Here is a 21,102-nt window from a genome sequence, read left to right as displayed (position 1 = left end):
GGTTTTTTGTTTGTTTGTTTGTTTGTTTTTTTTGTGGGAGGTGTTTTTTGCCTCCACTTTCAAAGCCATACTTGGTTCCTTTTGGGTTTAAAAACCTTCTGCAGGGGCGCCTGGGTGGCTCAGTTGGTTGGGTGTCTGACTTTGGCTCAGGTCATGATCTCGTGGTCCGTGATTTCAAGCCCCCATCGGGCTCTGGGATGACAGCTCAGAGCCTGGAGCCTGTTTCGGATTCTGTGTCTCCCTCTCTGTCTGACCCTCCCCTGCTCGTGCTCTGTCTCTCTCTGTCTCAAAAATAAATAAATGTTAAAAAAAAGATTAAAAAAAAAAAACTTCTACAGACTCTGAAGGTCATTTGGGATGGTGGTGGAGACAGACAGGAAGCTGCAGGGGTTAGGCAGGCAGTAATGGTCCTTCTTCAGCTCCAGCCCTGGGCTCTGTCCTAAAAGAGGGACAGGTGGTCACATCAGCATCTGTGCATCATGGGAGACGAGGAGACACCATTCTCTTCAGGTAGCTCTCTAGAATTGAGTTGGAGCCATCCTGGGGCTCCTTGAGGGTCTTGGCATTTTTTTCATCTGACCCACATCTGTTAGCCAGGCTCCAAATGACAAGCAAGTCTGCTCTGGCCACCCATTATTTTTATTTTTATTTTTATTTAATTTTTTAAATGTTTATTTTTGAGAGAGAGAGAGAGAGAGAGAGAAAGAAAGAGAATCCCAAGCAGGCCCCACACAGTCAGTGCAGAGCCCGATGCAGGGCTCAAACCCACGAAACAAGAGATCGTGACCTGAGCCAAAATCGAGAGTCAGACACTTAACTGACTGAGCCACCCAGACACCACAGGCCACCCCTTCTTTTTTTTTTTTTTTTACATTTTAATTAATTAATTTTTTAAATTTACATCCAAATTAGCATATAGTGCAACAATGATTTCAGGAGTAGATTCCTTAATGCCCCTTACCTATTTAGCTCATCCCCTCTCCCACAACCCCTCCAGTAACCTTCTGTTTGTTCTCCATATTTAAGAGTCTCTTATGTTTTGTCCCCCTCCCTGTTTTTATATTATTTTTGCTTCCCTTATGTTCATCAGTTTTGTGTCTTAAAGTCCTCATATGAGTGAAGTCATAGGATATTTGTCTTTCTCTGACTAATTTTGCTCAGCATAATACCCTCCAGTTCTATCCACATAGTTGCAAATGGCAAGTTTTCATTCTTTTTGATTGCCGAGTAATACTCCATTGTATATATATATGCCACATCTTCTGTATCCATTCGTCCATTGATGGACATTTGGGCTCTTTCCATATTTAGGTCACCCATTCTTTTAAAAAAAAAATTTTTTTTTTAACGTTTATTCATCTTTGAGACAGAGAGAGACAGAGTATGAATGGGGGAGGGGGTGGGGGGCAGCGAGAGAGGGAGACACAGAATCTGAAACAGGCTCCAGGCTCTGAGCGGTCAGCACAGAGTCTGACGTGGGGCTCGAACTCACGGACCGTGAGATCATGACCTGAGCCGAAGTCGGACGCTTAACCGACCAAGCCACCCAGGCGCCCCAAGGCCACCCATTCTTAAACACACACATGTTGTCCAGTTCAGACCTCATTCACACCTCCTTTTGTTTCCCTGTACCCTTTCCTTTGGCACAGTCACATGTTCTTACAGCTCTAGTGGACACATTCACACTATAGTCTGTGAGAATGGGGTCCCCTGGAGGTAGGCCCTGCCCCGCCTGCGCAGTCCCAGCCACTCTGCATCCCTTGGAATCCTAACATATCTGGGACATTTGCTTAGAATCCATTGGTGGAAAGGCATAGGGATGATGTGGTGAGGTGCCGCATGGCATATGGAATTGGGCACATGCATTTTAAGTGAAGGTGAGTGGGATGGTCATGTAGGAGGGGATGGGAAGATTTTACAGGTGTGTTTAAGATACCCACCATATTTGATCATTTTTCTTGACTGTATGCGTGATTAGAGATTTACAGTTTTATGTTGGGTTCATCTGGCCTAGATGAAATGTACTTTTTATTGACTCATTATCCATCTACATGAATTTTGTTAACTTGTGTGAAACAATCTAGCTGTGTTATTGGGGACCATGCTTGTTCATCATAGCACACTCTGAAGGCTGCACTGTTGAGAGCAGAATAAGAGACATCATATAGGTAGGTCGACCTACTGAGTCTGCAAAGTATGCTTTCAGGGAATGGGCTGTTGTAGTGTAGAAATGTAGATGGTAGATTGGTGCTTTGCAAAATCATCATTCAGATAAAGCAGATTTCAGGCATGCCTGAAATTTGTATGTAAAGTTCCCTTGAAATCTAAAAATTCTGTTCTAGTTGGCTGAAACACAGAAACAACATAAAATAAATGGTGGAGATTTAATTAAGTTAATGAAATCAGTTTTTTTTTATGTGTCTGGCATGTGGAAGGAGTCACATCACTTTAGACCCGGTCTTCTCAATTTTGACACCATTTCCATTTTAGGCCAGATAATTCTTTATTGTTGGGGGCTGCCCCATGCATTGCAGGATGTTTAGCAGCATCCCTGGCCTCTGCCCACTGGATGCCAGCAGTTCCTCCACTCAGTTGTGACAAGCAAAAATGTCTCCAGACACTGACAAATGTTAGTCCCTTCCCCAGGGGAAGGCCTGGAGAGGCAGGAGGAATGCTAAGTCCCCTCCAGGTGAGAAGCACTGTTTTAGATGCTTTGCTGTTCATGTGCTCACCTTGGGTGCTTTGCTGTTTTGTACTTGCTACTTTGCTGTGTCGTGAGGCACAGACTAGTGATAGCAATAGTTGTATGTTGGAAAACTTAGCCAGCTTCATCTATACTGCTTATCTAAAGCATTCACCAAAGCAGACATGTTCCAAAGGATTCAGTGTTCCCAAGATTTTAATTTGTGGAATAGAGTCTGTTACCAGGTTGATCACAAGAAGAAATGATCATCATATTCCAAACATTATTTTCTGTAGTTAGCTCTGATACTCAGCACATGGTTTGGGTTTCATATTGCATTATACTTGGTTTTATGTATATACTTCTGCATGGTGATACGCATGTGTAATTGTGTAATGTGCAGTGTATAATAAAGACTGAATTATTTAGTAACACAAGAGATTGTTACAGGTGAATTTGCATTCATCACATGCATGTTGGTTCCAGTTCTTTTGTAGAGTAAAAGCATTTAACTTATTGCTTCCTACACTTAACAGTTCTATGAGTTTGTATATTTTGGCTATAGGCATAAAAAATGTTTAGGTGGTTTAAATGATAGAAGCATTTATTGTATCACATAACAAAATGTTTAGTGGTCAGGCTTCATTAATACAATGACTCAAGTAATGTCCTCCAGGTCCAGGTTCCTTTCATTTTCCACTTACCTTTCTAAGTACATTGCCTTCATTGACTTTTTTTTTTTTTTTTTTTTAAACATGGGGGCTTGAACCATTGACTCTGAGATCAAGACCTGAGCTTAGATCAAGAGTCTGATGCTTAGCCGACTGAGCCACCCAGGCTCCCCCGCCTTTATTCACCTAAGTGTACTTCCACGTGTTGCATGCAGACAGACAGTAATGTCCAAAGGCAGAAAAAGGATCATCTCCATCTCATGTCCCTTTTTAAGACCTTCCCCAAAGCCTCTAGCAAACTTTCCTTCATGTTTGTTGGCCAGAATTCTATTGCATACTTTTGTCTCAGTCAATACCTGTCAAGATATAGGGGGTACATAGGCCATATTGGCTTAAAGTGGGACCCCTGAGAAAAGTGGGTGGGCAGGAAAGGAGAGTGCCTCCTGCCGAGGTATGTCGGGAGTGGTGCCTCTGAGCACCATGTCCTAATTCAAGAAATACAGCTAGGTTGTGGGGTTCCTGTTCTACAGAAGAGTGATGTTCTTTCTTGCCTTAATAAACAAAGTTTTCATATTTTTCTATTTTTGTATGAGCTCTTGATTATAAACATTAAAGTTACGTGGGAGTATAAATGCCAATTTTAGGTACAGCGTGGAGAATCCCACAAACAAGGACAAGATAGCAGCAGTGAGTAACAAAGTAGGGAAGTGATTAAGACAGTGGTTGCAGATGTTCATAGGAAGTAAAGAATATCCCACGTTAGCACAGGTTAGAACAATTATTACCTGAAGGGTGGCATCAGCCTTTGAAGTTCAGAGTCTATACATGTTGACATAGGTTTAAAAGTGGCCTATGTTGTCATGGGGAAGACCAGCCTTGGGTACTCATCTGAACTACATAGAAAAAGGAAGTGGAGGTTCCTCAAAAAATTAAAAATAGACCTACCCTATGACCCAGGAATAGCACTGCTAGGAATTTACCCAAGGGATACAGGAGTGCTGATGCATAGGGGCACTTGTAGCCCAATGTTTATAGCAGCACTTTCAACAATAGCCAGATTATCGAAAGAGCCTAAATGTCCATCAACTGATGAATGGATAAAGAAGTTGTGGTTTATATACACAATGGAATACTATGTGGCAATGAGAAAGAATGAAATATGGCCTTTTGTAACAACACAGATGGAACTGGAGAGTGTTATGAAATAAGTCATACAGAGAAAGATACCATATGTTTTCACTCTTATGTGGATCCTGAGAAACTTAACAGAAGACCATGGGGGAGGGGAAGGAAAAAAAAAGTTAGAGAGGAAGAGTGCCAAACCATAAGAGACTCTTTAAAACTGAGAATAAACTGAGGGTAGGTGGGAGGTGAGAGGGAGGGGAGGATGGGTGATGGGCATTGAGGGGGGGCACCTGTTGGGATGAGCACTGGGTGTTGTATGGAAACCAACTTGACAATAAATTTCATATTAAAAAAAAAAAAGGAAGTGGAAAAGAGAGAGGCTTCATGTGTAACTTTTTAATGCCAAGTGATCCTTCTTGCTAGCAAATTGGACCCCAGCAATAGCCTGGAATTTTGTCCAGAGTCCTTTCTCTTAAGGAGAAGCAAGGGAAAGAGGAAGAGAGGGAGGTAGACAGGTGGGTATGTGCTTTTGTTTCTTTAAGGACACTTTTAGCCCAAGCAAGGGGCATGTAGAGGATGGTCTAGCCTCAAGCATGTTGACTTCATCCCGATGGTTCCAGTTTAGGGATGTGGAACTCGGGGGTTCTTTTTTCCAGGAGACTCTCACATTGGAAAATTTGGGGAAGGAAATGCCATGCAGATTTAAACATGATCAGTGTTTGGGATGTGATGCTCCTCTTCATTTACCTGACTCTCACTGCCTGGTGCCAGCTTCTGGTCCATGTCTGCTGGGGGCATGTGAAGAGACAGGGCTGTGCTCAAGAAGATAAAAATTAAAGCACCAGGCAGCAAACCGTGCTTAAGTCCAGGAAGCCTCACAATGTTCAGAAATCTGTAGTAAGAATCATGTACCTAAAAGGAATGGATATGTAGGCCTGCAAGTGCTCAGAAAAGAAAAAGCTAGGAAACAGAGGTTGGGGTGGTGGTCCAAGACTTGTATTCCCTGACCTTTTGTGTTTTGTCTGTGATTTGTCCTCAGCCTTATTTGAGAATTCCATGGCCGTAAACCTCAGTTCTTCCACCATAATTGCTGATTGTTTTTAATAAATTGGCTCCTACTATGTGATATTAGATTTCAAAATTCCACTGGTAAATATTATTATCAAAACAGACAATAATGTGAATATCACCCTACAGCTCAGTCATGGTTTGTATATTATGTTTCTAACCTAGAATGTGATTTGGGATCTGAATGTGCACTAAATTGTATATATTTTTTCATTTTCCCCCAAATTGTCCTCAAAAGAAGAGCCCTCCCTTCCTCTGGCAAGACTTAAAGTATTTGAAAATATTATTTTAGTTTCAGATAAATCGGGATCTATTTCATTTTTTGTGTAAGATTTCCAAAGAAGGAGATCTGTAAGCATTAGCGACCTGTTGTACGCCCTCCCAGAGTAAGCTAGTTCTTAAATAATAGAAATTGGACTAGCATGCCCCCTCCTTTTTTTTTAGTAATGGAACGGATGATAAATGGATTTATATTTTTATTTGTAGTTTATGAGAAAATAGTTATGAACCTATTCTTCAGCCTCTGTTGGGAAGTCAGAAATTTGGCGTAATTTGGTTCTATCAGGCCCAGTTCTGTTGGCTCTAGTTCTCTGACCTGACAAGTTCATCATGCCTTGGCAGGAGCCACTTTTTGATGACATTTTCTGTAAGACACTGTAGTCATCTCGAGTGAGGTGCCATGATAGTCTCACTTTGAACTCTCTGAGGTGCTTCTAGGTTGGCTCAGGTTATACCTCAACTCCTTAGACCTCAGCTCCTAGTCACAGTGTGTTTTCAGTTGACTCACATCTCTCTCTGGGTGACAACAGTCCGTGTCATTATCATACTACATCAGCATTTTCTCAGACTCGGCCTCCCAGTTATACTGTGCTTTGGCGGAAACCTCTAAGGCATGGTCAACACTTACTCTCATTCCCACATCTTGGTCTGTGTCTGGTGTGGTGTTTGTCCCTTGGAATTCAGGTGGACCTTCCTAGGTGGTCGGAGGCAGACGTCAAGGAGCCCTGAATGCCTTCCTCACTCCCCTCTACTCTCAGGCTCTTTCCAGGCAGATGGGTGCTGTGGTTGGTTCTAGAGAACTGGCATCTCTGTGTGCTGCTGCCTCCATCTGGATGGTTTTGTTTTAGTGGAGGAGGTCGTTTGGTGCCAAAACATTGGATTGTCCTCAAGTTCACTTGTTCAAGGTCCTCACGGGTTCAGGGATGTTTCTGAATTTATGGGTGTGGGGTGGGAAGACCTCTGGCAGAGCCAGTCTATGAATAACTGATAGAACCTGAAATTTAGACATTTATCTTGCTGGCCTGACCTTTCTGGTGACAGCGGAGGCATTTTCTTTTCATGCTTCATCAAACTCATTCTTCATCTATTTGTCCAGAAATGTTCCTGATCTTGATCTAATCACTGAAAGCCACGCAATTTGTTTGTCCTCCTGTGAGTCCATATTTACATTAATTCTCATTGTGAAATTGCATTGTAAACTGATCTAACACCCTAAGTACCATCAATGAAGGGGGGGGCGGTGCATGCCAATCCACAATCTTACAGGGTGCTGACATAATTCAGCCAGTTATCAGTGTACGCATCAGCTGCTGGCACTAAAATTTAGGTGCTTTGTGCATGGATGTGAAGAGAGTGACACCTTAGAGATGTTTCTGAGGGATGTTCTGTTGGATGATTGGGAATTCACCTTCAGGAAGGTGGTTTCAGTAGAGATAGTTGCCTCTTTGCCTGCTGAGGAGGATCCAGATTTAGCCCTGTGGCTTTGGTATGATTTACTGCCATCTGTTGCACTTTTGCTCCCAGTCCAGACTAAGGAGATGGGGACACAGTGTTTTCTTAAGAAGTTAATTGCCAGTGGAGGGGTAGGGAGAAGGAACTTGGGAGTGACTTTCCCAGAGAAGGGAAATGTTGGAGACTGAAATTGGAAAATTACTATCTTCATATTCCAGGAGGCTGTTCGTTGGCCTTGTGAGCTGAGAACCTGTGAGGATGGTATCTGGCTTCTGTGTGCTGGAGCCTGTGGTGGTGGGGAGTGGGTAGGGGGATGGTGTGGCCCTTCCTTAGGTGTGCTGGGACAGGGTGGTGGTATCGGGCCCCGTGTTTGACTGCATGCACATAGGCCTGGTCGGAGCTAACTGTGAGCTCTAGAGCTGCAGGCCAGACTGGATGCTCTCTGAGCCCCTGGAACGTGGGGGGCTACACTCCTCGGGGAACCTGGAGGAGGGTTCTCGGTCAAGCTCCCAGAGAAGACCAAGATGCTGAAGCTGAGGCTTTGAAGATCATTAGGAGCGGGGTAGCATGAGAGTCCAAGCATGGACATAGGCCTGGGCAGGAAACAGGGTGATAGGGTGGGGTTGGGAGAGTTTAGAAATCCTAGAGCATGAAAGACAAGGTGAAAGTGGGAAACGAAGCAGTTTGAGGCCAGTTCATGGAGAACTTTCTGTAAAGCACTGAGGAGCATTGACTTGGTCCTTTGGAAATGGAGCACCTTGGAAAGGTTCTAAATGGGGAGTGACTTTATTTTTTCAACAGTTTTATTGAGATAATATTCATACATAGTTCACTCACTTAAAGTGTACAATTCAGTGACTTTTAGTATGTTCAGTATGTTCCCACAATGGATTTTGGAACACTCCCATCACCACAAAACTCAGTGCCCCTTAGCTGTCACTCCCTATTCCCTCCGTCTCCAACCTCAGGCAAACAGCACATTTACTTTTTGCGTCTACAGATTTGCCTGCTCTGGACAATTCATGTAAGTGGAATCATGCAATATATGGCCTTCAGTGCCTGTTTTTTTTTTTTTTTTTTCCACTTAGCATAATGTTTTCAGTGTTCAGCCATATTGTAGGATGTATCACTAGTTTAGTCCTTTTATTTCCAAATCATACTCTGTTGGATGGCCATACCAAATTTTATCCGTTCATCAGGTGATGGACATTTGTGTTGCCTCCACTTGCTGGGTATCATGAATAATGCTGCTAGCGAGTGCTATTTGCAGGCTATTGAACTGTCATTTTGACTACATCTCTTGCTGAGTACAGAAAAGGTGTGAAGGGGACAAGATGAGGCAGGGAATATCGCTAGGTAGTTACAGAAGTCTCTAAGTCTTTTCCACAATTCTTTAGGTGTGGAATCTTGGGTTTTAGCTAAAATCCATGCAGAAACAGAGTGTAGAAAACAGATTAAAGGGAGCTACCCTTGACAGTGGTGTGGAGGCGTAGAATCCCTTGCCTTTAGCATCTCCCTTCTGTGGGGCTGATAGTGGTGGCGGTGGTGGTAGTTGCTTTTTGAAAAGTTACAAAAGTTGGTCATATTGGTCAAAGAGGGGTTCCCATGGGCAGTGTGACTGGCTGGAGGAGAAGGAAGAAGCCAAGAGCCAAGAGAAATGAAATGGAGAGTTTGGGAGAATCAGAGCCTAGGTGCTGATGGCTGAGAGTGGCATACCGAGTTTTACTCTTCTGAAGGTGAGAATTCTGGGTAGGGGGTAGCTATTGGAATAAGGAGCCCTGGGAACTACGAGGTTGGGAAGCTGGGTGGACCTTGATTAGAAATAGTGTTGCCCAGGGTGATAGTGAGGCCTGGGCCAGAGACTGTGATGGGGGCTCTGTCTGGAGGTCAGAAGAAGAAGGATAGAAGGTGGTGTGGCCCCAGCTTATAAACTCCGCACTTCCTGGGGTGGAGTGAATACATTGGGGACAGCCTGGGGAGGAAGGGAAACAGGGAGAGGCAGGCCTCCTAGTGGGTGGTGGGCAGGAGGGTAAGGTGGAGTGGAAGTTCTGCCCTGGGGGGCCTTCGGAGGAAGCATAATCCACACGGGACAGGTGGCCTAAGGTAAGGCAGAGGGGAGGCTACTGTAGAAGAGGGGCCTGTGTATACCATGGAATGGAGTTCCTGGATGAGAGATGTGGCCGCAGGAAAGAAAGCCAGAGCTTCGAACAGAGTGTGTGTTTATGTATTTACAAGGGGTGGAGGGGGAGAGGCCTGGAGGGGTTTCGATTTGGTGAAAGTCATTGACTCAGAGTCTCATGAGCCCCTAGTAGCCCCCTGCCTCCCTGTCTGGCATAGACCACTTAGTGAGTAGTAGCAACCCCTCAACTATAAGGCTGGTGGGATAAACTGGCTGAAAGGTCCCAGGGAGGTGTGGGAAGATGGAAGGCAGTCACAGTGGGGTGGATGGCTTTTGGTCAGTGGGGGTGGGAGTCACTTCTTCCCTCCATAACCTCCATTAGCCCCTCTCCAAATTGGCTCACTGCGATCTAATTGAAGATGGTGCTCCTCTACATCCTCAGATTAAGATAAGCCCTTTAGCCCGGTGTGTCTCAAAGTTAAGGTGCACATGAACCCCCGGAGGGTCTGTTCCAACACAGACTCTGATACTGCAGGTCTGGGTGGGACCAGAGAGTCTGTCTTTCCTTCTAACTCCCAGGAAATGCTTGGAGCATCTTGGAGCGGCTGGGGAAGCTGGGTGGACCCATCTCCAAACAGGTTGTTGCCACTCAGCCTCTTTTCTTTTGGTGTCTGGATGTGGGAATTTAGAAAGTAGAGGGAAGCAGAATAACCAAAGGTTGTCTTTTTAGGACCTTACCGGCATAAGAAACTTGACAACAGCACCTGATTAGGATGCAATAGGTCTTCCTCCTAGTGCAGAGTGGGGCTGATGCGTTAGGAGAAGCACCTATACTGTTCCCTGGGTCTGTTTAGTAATATATGTATTTTGAGGCAGGGGAATCAAAACAGTAGGACTGCTATATGAGCAATGCTTCTATTCTCTGATTTCATTGTTAGCAAATTTCCTCTCAGGAGGGGATACTCCTGATAGCATCCTGAAAAATGAGTTGTGCCCAGTTACAAGTTTATCTTGAAGCGGGGTGGAGCAGCTTTCATTTGTACTGAAACTATAGCTGATGCTTAGTACAAATATGTTTTCTCCCACACAGATGGCATTCATGAGCATTTTAGTGATGGCTTGCTAACATTTCTTTATAGAGGTAAATAGTAATGATAGCAATCATCAGATTTCAGAGAAAGTTTGCCTACTACAGTTCTGGCTTCTAGTGGGTTTTCTGCATGTGGACGCTGAGACTAAGTAAGCAAGCCCCGCCACGTTGCAGGGGCATTCGGAGCTGAAGTTGCAGTCGAATCCTTGGGAGTGTCGGAATAATACTATTGAAGAGCACTTCCTTTTCTCTGATAGGCTGTATCCTTGAGAACTGTAAGTTTGTGACCAGGAGTTTTTTTCCTCTGTAGATACTCTCTTTGGAGCCAAGTCAGATTGTTGGAACTGTTTGGGCAAAGGAGTGACTAAAGATGAAGTGTCATCACTCTTGTGTTCTAAAAAAATTATTACACAATATTTGATAGCTGGAAGAGAATGTATATAAAACACATGTGTGTACATTGAGATGAACACCCAAGGATCTGCCTCCTAGCTTAAGAGTAGAGCATGTGCCCTACGCAGGGGGCCTTCCTGTTTCCATCCTTCACCACTGTCTCCCACCTCACCTGCCCGGCTATGACCACTGTACCACATCCTGTGGCAGTCAGCTCTGTTCCTCTCTTTCAAAATGGCTTTAAGCACATGTGTATCACTAAGTGGCAGTGTGTGGCTTTCTTGTTTAAGGATAAAGAGATGAGAATTGTAGCTTCAGATGACTGCAGTCACAGACTTTTTTATAGCAACACCTCAAATCAGGTGAATCAGTTTGTACAGAATGTCCCATACTTTATTTAAAGAATCCCTTTTATAGTAGAGTTTTAGGTTGCCCCACAGTTTTAACTATTGTAAAAACCAGTGCAGTGAACGTATTTTTGCATGTTATCTTTGTGTACTAAGCCACTTGTTTTCCACAAGATAGATCTGAAGAGGTGGAATTACTGGGTCATACTGTGCTTATTAGTGCTTTGAAATGGGCATTGCCAACTTTTGCCCCAAAGGCCCAAATTTACAGTCTCCATCACCAATAATATATAATGTTCTTTTCCAAAAACCCTTTCAAAGGCTGAGTATTATCATTGTTTAATCCTTGGCAACTTGATGAATAATCATATATTGTATCTTACTGTTTTTATTTGCGTCAACTTAATTGCTAGTGAAGTTGGACATCTTTTTCATAAACTTATTACGTGTTTGCATTTCTTCACATTTAAAAAAATGTGAGTCTGGATTTTTGGATCCTGATAAGTTTGATTAATTTCTCATTTGCATTTTTTAATTCACTAGCTAGTTCTGGAACTTATATAACTCACTTTATTGGTTACATTACCTAACACAGTTTCCATTATTACTCTCTCAAGAGGCTCCAATTCTATGAGTAATTTATTTACACCTTTTTTTTCTTTTAAGGATAGGAATGGCTGTAATACTTTCTGAATACTTGCATGTTTGCAGACATCCTGGTCAATAGGGAATATTTGGGTCACTGTCTTTTACCCTCAGACCCTGCAGGCATTGTCCTGATGCTTGGTTGGTTTTCTTCTTTCCCTTTGTCCACTCGTCTTTCATCATGCAGTCAGTCTTTCATTGCTCCAACACGCTGTTTGTTAGTTGTTCCTGTGTCCTGATTCCCTGGTGGCATTTAGTGGCATGGAAGAGAAGATTGTGCCCTCTGGATTTCTTTTAAATTTCTCTGATGGTTGGTTCTCCTAGGACATGCTTGAGCCTTTCCATAGCTGAGGTTGTCCTCTGGTGATGGCTTTGCTTATTGTTTTTTCTGTATTTTCTCTGATCTCTTCTTTTACAAATTTTGTCCTACAGCTGACTTCTCAGTTTCTGCTTTTTCTTACTGTCTCTTCCTCTCGATATTGGAAGGATTATATGACTTGATTTTCCTGAATCATTAACTTTTTTTTTGTGGTATTGGATCTGTTACTATAGCCACTATATGAGTTTTCTTTCTTAAACAAATTTTAAATTGTTTATTAAAGTAATTATGTGCATACACTCAGATCAATGGAACAGAATAGAGAACCCAGAAATGGACCCACAAACGTATGGCCAACTAATCTTTGACAAAGCAGGAAAGAATATCCAATGGAATAAAGACAGTCTCTTCAGCAAGTGGGGCTGGGAAAACTGGACAGCGGCATGCAGAAGAATGAACCTGGATGACTTTCTTACACCAGACACAAAAATAAACTCAAAATGGATGCAAGACCTCAATGTAAGACAGGAAACCATCAAAATCCTTAAGGAGAAAGCAGGCAAAAACCTCTTTGATCTTGCCTGCAGCAACTTCTTACTCAGCACGTCTCCAGAAGCAAGGGAAACAAAAGCAAAAATGAACTACTTGGACCTCATCAAAATAAAAAGCTTCTGCACAGCGAAGGAAACAATCAGCAAAACTAAAAGGCAACCGACAGAATGGGAGAAGATATTTGGAAACGACATAGCAGATAAAGAGTTAGTATCCAAAATCTATAAAGAACTTATCAAACTCAACACCCAAAAAATAAATAATCCAGTGAAGAAATGGGCAAAAGACATGAAAAGACACTTCTCCAAAGAAGACATCCAGATGGCCAACTGACACATGAATAAATCTTCAACATCATCATCATCAGGGAAATACAAATCAAAACCACAATGAGATACCACCTCACACCTGTCAGATGGCTAACATTAACAACTCAGGAAACAACAGATGTTGGCAGGGATGCAGAGAAAGAGGATCTCTTTTGCATTGTTGGTGGGAATGTCAGCTGGTGTAGCCACTCTGGAAAACAGTATGGAGGTTCCTCAAAAAACTAAAAATAGAACCATCCTATGACCCAGCAATTGTACTGCTAGGTATTTATCCATGGGATACAGGTGTGCTGTTTTGAAGGGACATATGCACCCCAATGTTTATAGCAGCACTATCAACAATAGCCAAAGCATGGAAAGAGCCCAAATATCCATCAGTGGATGAATGGATAAAGAAGATGTGGTATATATATATATATACAATGGAGTATTACTTAGCAATCAAAAAGAATGAAATCTTGCCATTTGCTACTATGTGGATGGAACTAGAGGGTATTAGGCTAACTAAAATTAGACAAATATCATATGACTTCACTCATATGAGGCCTTTAAGAGACAAAACACGGGCGCCTGGGTGGCTCAGTCGGTTGAGCGTCCAACTTCGGCTTGGGTCATGATCTCACAGTTCGTGGGTTCGAGCCCTGCATGGGGCTCTGTGCTGGCAGCTCAGAGCCTGGAGCCTGCTTCGGATTCTGTGTCTCTCTCTCTTTTCCCCTCCCCTGCTCATGCTCTGTCTCTCTCCCAAAAATAAATAAACATTTTTAAAAAAAATTTAAAAAGACAAAACAAATGAACATAAGGGAAGGGAAACAAAAATAATATAAAAACAGGGAGGGGGACAAAACATAAGAGACTCTTAAATATGGAGAATAAACAGGGGGTTACTGGAGGGGTTGTGGGAGGGGGAATGGGCTAAATGGGTAAGGGGCATTAAGGAATCTACTCCTGAAGTCGTTGTTGCACTATATGCTAACTAACTTGGATGTAAAATAAAATAAAATAAATAAAATAATTATGTGCATAATTAAAAATCAGGTAATAACTCCCTTTGCCTGCTTTTCCTCATCCACCCAAATGAGCAGCTTTAGCATATTTTAAGCTATTTCCTTTGGTACTTTCTTCTCTATCCCTAAATAATAACCTTTTACTGTTTCTTAATATATTAAAGTCTGACATTATTTCATGCTACTTAGCACTGTTCACCTCCTACCCTCTCCATCTCTCTAGTATTATATAATTATTAATTTATTTATTCTTGATATATTTTTAGGTTTATTTCTTTATTTTAGAGTGAGAGAGAGACAGAGAGAATCCCAAGCCGGCTCTACTCTGTCAGCACAGAGCTCATTGGAGGGCTTGAATCCACGAACCCTGAGATCACAACCTGAGCTGAAACCAATAGTCTGACAGTTAACCAACTCAGCCACCCAGGAACCCCTGATAACATTATTTTTAATTAAATTAATAAATTGTGTTTACACTGTCATGACTCTGTAACTGTTAGTTACCACAGAGTCAAACTGTATTTTAGGATTTTTTTTTTCTTTTCAGCCTTTTGCTTTTCTGGGAGTATGAACTTGTCTTTCTCTTCTTGAAATTTTACTGAAAGTACTGTATTTACTCCTTCTCCCAAACTGCTGTTTGCCAGGCATCCCCTCTCTGAGAACTCACCTCTGAAACCCTCACCCTGCTCCCCATGGATGGGTCACTCGCCAGGCTGCCAAGCCCTCATCTTGCCTAAGCCTGGCCATGATTTCTCTCCCAGAGAATGTCCACTGTTTCTTTGGGTCCAATGTCTTCCTCTTTTCTGGATTATTGTTATTTTGTACAGTAATTCTTCACTGTTCCCAATCTGCTTCATTGGCATTTGTACAACATATAGACCAAGTGGGGCAGAGAAAATGTCCCACTCCCCCTTTTTAAAGACTTGCAAATTGAAGAAACATTTTGAATCATTTAAAGAACACTATTGATTTGAAATGCTTGTGAACAGTTTTCTGTTACCAATTATGCCCTGGAATAGCAAGACTGAAATTGCTTTAGTGTCTCCTTAAACTTTGCTACAGTTCATGATTATGAACCAGACATGTGCCAACAGCGTGATAGATGTTGACTTCATTCTAAAGTAGATGTTGACCAAAGAGTTGCCTGTTATTTCTGCCCTCACATAGCTTATGGCCTAAAAAACAATAAATGCATATAGGCACGGAGGAGGAAAGAACCCATTTGCTTGGTGTGTGGAGTGGAAGACGGCCAGCCTCTGGACTCCCAAATGCTGTGGGTTGTTCCTTCCCTTATGGTGGAGGAGAAGTGCTTACTTCTTTTCCGTAACTCTTGAAATTTTAAAATTAGCCCCCATCGAAGGAAAAGCCCAGGTCACTGATATAATGAAGAGTTGAGGATTGTTAGAAGTGCAGTGATAACCCTGTTCTCCAGTAGAGTTAGGCAATGGAGTGCAACATAATAAAAACCCTGGCTACTAGAATATGGAGTGTGCCATGTAGATGGGTGATCAGTGTTCACAACATCAGTATATGTAATAAAATGTCACAGGATTACACTCCTGACTTGCTCAGTTGTCCCTTCACGTGTCTGCATCATTTAGGGCTGTGAGTGGGGTTGGAATCCTAAGCATTGCCACTGCCTTCCAGTGTCCAAGTGTGTAAACCAGTGTAGGATACTGGTTAGTAGGGGGCCAGGTAACAAGTTACACATAGCGAATTATCACGTTAAAACACGGCTTATTTTGAAGAATTGAAATGTTTCAGGTTTGGGTCTTCCTAGAGTAAGAGGATTTAGATGAAGGTAGTTAATTTGCTTCCAGGAAGCATAGTGAGACAGGACAGAGAAAAGCCTATTAAGGCTGTGTTGATGATCCCTGGGACCCTCTGGGGGACTATGTAGAACATATTTCAGAGTTGGCATGATGGGTGAGGAAGCTGAGGTTTTGAACCCTTCAAGTCTCATTTCTTGGTGACTGAGCTCACTCCTAGAGGTGTTGACTTCCTGATTATTCTGGCCTGCCCTGCACCCAGGCCTCACCCCTGCCCATGGCCAGGGGGTGTCCTGAGGCAGAGAGTTGTAGGTCGGAAGTCATGGGCTTGCAGGCCGTTGCCCGCTGACACTGGAGTGACCTCTGGACTGGGGGACACGGCGGGCCCTGGTAGCATCTGCTGCGGGGGACTAACTTGGAGATCTGAGGGCAGCTGCACCGATAGAGAAACACATGCCTGGGCTGACCTTGAAGCTCTTGGTACATCCCACAATGGCCTAAAATAAGCCCCACTGGGGCCTAAAGTGTGTGCCTGCGTGGTGAGAGAGTACACCGAAGGGGACTTAGTGAGGTAGAAATAATAGGGTGCTCGCTTCGGCAGCACATATACTAAAAATTGGAACGATACAGAGAAGATTAGCATGGCCCCTGCGCAAGGATGACACGCAAATTCGTGAAGCGTTCCATATTTTTAAAATTAATCGCTGGGCTTGAAAACAGTATACAGGACAGCAGAGAATCTCTTGCCACAAAGATCGAGGGACTAAGGAACAGTCACGAGGAGTTGAAAAACGCTTTAAACGAATTGCAAAACAAAATGGAATCCACGATGGCTCGGCTTGAAGAGGCAGAGGAGAGAATAGGTGAACTAGAAGATAAAGTTATGGAGAAAGAGGAAGCTGAAAGAAAGAGGGATAAAAAAATCCAGGAGTATGAGGGGAAAATTAGAGAACTAAGTGATACACTAAAAAAAAATAACATACGCATAATTGGTATCCCAGAGGAGGAAGAGAGAGGGAAGGGTGCTGAAGGGGTACTTGAACAAATTATAGCTGAGAACTTCCCTGAACTGGGGAAGGAAAAAGGCATTGAAATCCAAGAGGCACAGAGAACTCCCTTCAGACGTAACTTGAATCGATCTTCTGCACGACATATCATAGTGAAACTGGCAAAATACAAGGATAAAGAGAAAATTCTGAAAGCAGCAAGGGATAAACGTGCCCTCACATATAAAGGGAGACCTATAAGACTCGTGACTGATCTCTCCTTTGAAACTTGGCAGGCCAGAAAGGCTTGGCACGATATCTACAGTGTGCTAAACAGAAAAAATATGCAGCCGAGAATCCTTTATCCAGCAAGTCTGTCATTTAGAATAGAAGGAGAGATAAAGGTCTTCCCAAACAAACCAAAACTGAAGGAATTTGTCACCACGAAACCAGCCCTACAAGAGATCCTAAGGGGGATCCTGTGAGACAAAGTACCAGAGACATCACTACAAGCATAAAACATACAGACATCACAATGACTCTAAACCCATATCTTTCTATAATAACACTGAATGTAAATGGATTAAATGCGCCAACTAAAAGACATAGGGTATCAGAATGGATAAAAAAACAAGACCCATCTATTTGCTGTCTACAAGAGACACATTTCAGATCTGAGGACACCTTTAGATTGAGAGTGAGGGGATGGAGAACTATTTATCATGCTCCTGGAAGCCAAAAGAAAGCTGGAGTAGCCATACTTATATCAGACAAACTAGACTTTAAATTAAAGGCTGTAACAAGAGATGAAGAAGGGCATTATATAATAATCACAGGGTCTATCCACCAGGAAGAGCTAACTATTATAAATGTCTATGCGCCAAATACCCGAGCCCCCAGATATATAAAACAATTACTCATAAACATAAGCAACCTTATTGATAAGAATGTGCTCATTGCAGGGGACTTTAACACCCCACTTACAGAAATGGATAGATCATCTAGACACACAGTCAATAAAGAAACAAGGGCCCTGAATGATACATTGGATCAGATGGACTTGACAGATATATTTAGAACTCTGCATCCCAAAGCAACAGAATATACTTTCTTCTCGAGTGCACATGGAACATTCTCCAAGATAGATCATATACTGGGTCACAAAACAGCCCTTCATAAGTTTACAAGAATTGAAATCATACCATGCATACTTTCAGACCACAATGCTATGAAGCTTGAAATCAACCACAGGAAAAAGTCTGGAAAACCTCCAAAAGCATGGAGGTTAAAGAACACCCTACTAACGAATGAGTGGGTCAACCAGGCAATTAGAGAAGAAATTAAAACATATATGGAAACAAACGAAAATGAAAATACAACAATCCAAACGCTTTGGGATGCAGCGAAGGCAGTCCTGAGAGGAAAATACATTGCAATCCAGGCCTATCTCAAGAAACAAGAAAAATCCCAAATACAAAATCTAACAGCACACCTAAAGGAAATAGAAGCAGAACAGCAAAGGCAGCCTAAACCCAGCAGAAGAAGAGAAATCATAAAGATCAGAGCAGAAATAAACAATATAGAATCTAAAAAAACTGTAGAGCAGATCAACGAAACCAAGAGTTGGTTTTTTGAAAAAATAAACAAAATTGACAAACCTCTAGCCAGGCTTCTCAAAAAGAAAAGGGAGATGACCCAAATAGATAAAATCATGAATGAAAATGGAATGATTACAACCAATCCCTCAGAGATACAAACAATTATCAGGGAATACTATGAAAAATTATATGCCAGCAAATTGGACAACCTGGAAGAAATGGACAAATTTCTAAACACACACACTCTTCCAAAACTCAATCAGGAGGAAATAGAAAGCTTGAACAGACCCATAACCAGCGAAGAAATTGAATCGGTTATCAAAAATCTCCCAACAAATAAGAGTCCAGGACCAGATGGCTTCCCAGGGGAGTTCTACCAGACATTTAAAACAGAGATAATACCTATCCTTCTCAAGCTATTCCAAGAAATAGAAAGGGAAGGAAAACTTCCAGACTCATTCTATGAAGCCAGTATTACTTTGATTCCTAAACCAGACAGAGACCCAGTAAAAAAAGAGAACTACAGGCCAATATCCCTGATGAATATGGATGCAAAAATTCTTAATAAGATACTAGCTAATCGAATTCAACAGCATATAAAAAGAATTATTCACCATGATCAAGTGGGATTCATTCCTGGGATGCAGGGCTGGTTCAACATTCGCAAATCGATCAACGTGATACATCACATTAACAAAAAAAAAGAGAAGAACCATATGATCCTGTCAATCGATGCAGAAAAGGCCTTTGACAAAATCCAGCACCCTTTCTTAATAAAAACCCTTGAGAAAGTCGGGATAGAAGGAACATACTTAAAGATCATAAAGGCCATTTATGAAAAGCCCACAGCTAACATCATCCTCAACGGGGAAAAACTGAGAGCTTTTTCCCTGAGATCAGGAACACGACAGGGATGCCCACTGTCACCGCTGCTGTTTAACATAGTGCTGGAAGTTCTAGCCTCAGCAATCAGACAACAAAAGGAAATCAAAGGCATCAAAATTGGCAAAGATGAAGTCAAGCTTTCGCTTTTTGCAGATGACATGATATTATACATGGAAAATCCGATAGACTCCACCAAAAGTCTGCTAGAACTGATACATGAATTCAGCAAAGTTGCAGGATACAAAATCAATGTGCAGAAATCAGTTGCATTCTTATACACTAACAATGAAGCAACAGAAAGACAAATGAAGAAACTGATCCCATTCACAATTGCACCAAGAAGCATAAAATACCTAGGAATAAATCTAACCAAAGATGTAAAAGATCTGTATGCTGAAAACTATAGAAAGCTTATGCAGGTAATTGAAGAAGATATAAAGAAATGGAAAGACATTCCCTGCTCATGGATTGGAAGAATAAATATTGTCAAAATGTCAATACTACCCAAAGCTATCTACACATTCAATGCAATCCCAATCAAAATTGCACCAGCATTCTTCTCGAAACTAGAACAAGCAATCCTAAAATTCATATGGAACCACAAAAGGCCCCGAATAGCCAAAGTAATTTTGAAGAAGAAGACCAAAGCAGGAGGCATCACAATCCCAGACTTTAGCCTCTACTACAAAGCTGTCATCATCAAGACAGCATGGTATTGGCATAAAAACAGACACATAGACCAATGGAATAGAATAGAAACCCCAGAACTAGACCCACAAACGTATGGCCAACTCATCTTTGACAAAGCAGGAAAGAACATCCAATGGAAAAAAGACAGTCTCTTTAACAAATGGTGCTGGGAGAACTGGACAGCAACATGCAGAAGGTTGAAACTAGACCACTTTCTCACACCATTCACAAAAATAAACTCAAAATGGATAAAGGACCTGAATGTGAGACAGGAAACCATCAAAACCTTAGAGGAGAAAGCAGGAAAAGACCTCTCTGACCTCAGCCGTAGCAATCTCTTACTCGGCACATCCCCAAAGGCAAGGGAATTAAAAGCAAAAGTGAATTACTGGGACCTTATGAAGATAAAAAGCTTCTGCACAGCAAAGGAAACAACCAACAAAACTAAAAGGCAGCCAACGGAATGGGAAAAGATATTTGCAAATGACACATCGGACAAAGGGCTAGTATCCAAAATCTATAAAGAGCTCATCAAACTCCACACCCGAAAAACAAATAACCCAGTGAAGAAATGGGCAGAAAACATGAATAGACACTTCTCTAAAGAAGACATCCGGATGGCCAACAGGCACATGAAAAGATGTTCAACGTCGCTCCTTATCAGGGAAATACAAATCAAAACCACACTCAGATACCACCTCACGCCAGTCAGAGTGGCCAAAATGAACAAATCAGGAGACTATAGATGCTGGAGAGGATGTGGAGAAACAGGAACCCTCTTGCACTGTTGGTGGGAATGCAAATTGGTGCAGCCGCTCTGGAAAGCAGTGTGGAGGTTCCTCAGAAAATTAAAAATAGACCTACCCTATGACCCAGCAATAGCACTGCTAGGAATTTATCCAAGGGATACAGGAGTACTGATGCATAGGGGCACCTGTACCCCAATGTTTATAGCAGCACTCTCAACAATAGCCAAATTATGGAAAGAGCCTAAATGTCCATCAACTGATGAATGGATAAAGAAATTGTGGTTTATATACACAATGGAATACTACGTGGCAATGAGAAAAAATGAAATATGGCCTTTTGTAGCAACAT

General features: G+C 42.2%; 1 protein-coding gene and 1 non-coding gene across 4 annotated transcripts in view; both read left to right on the top strand.

Annotated features, from left to right (window-relative positions):
- Positions 1 to 21,102, top strand: part of DTD1 (D-aminoacyl-tRNA deacylase 1) — a 209,639-nt gene that overhangs the window by 162,487 nt on the left and 26,050 nt on the right. The window lies entirely within an intron of this gene.
- On the top strand, positions 16,431 to 16,538 carry LOC145715404 (U6 spliceosomal RNA). The gene has a single exon (XR_014137523.1). It is a non-coding gene; the product is annotated as a U6 spliceosomal RNA (small nuclear RNA).

Source organism: Panthera onca, chromosome A3, assembly GCF_046562875.1.
Source record: "Panthera onca isolate mPanOnc1 chromosome A3, mPanOnc1 haplotype 2, whole genome shotgun sequence".
NCBI lineage: Eukaryota > Metazoa > Chordata > Mammalia > Carnivora > Felidae > Panthera > Panthera onca.
This window is presented reverse-complemented; position numbering and strand designations above follow the sequence as displayed.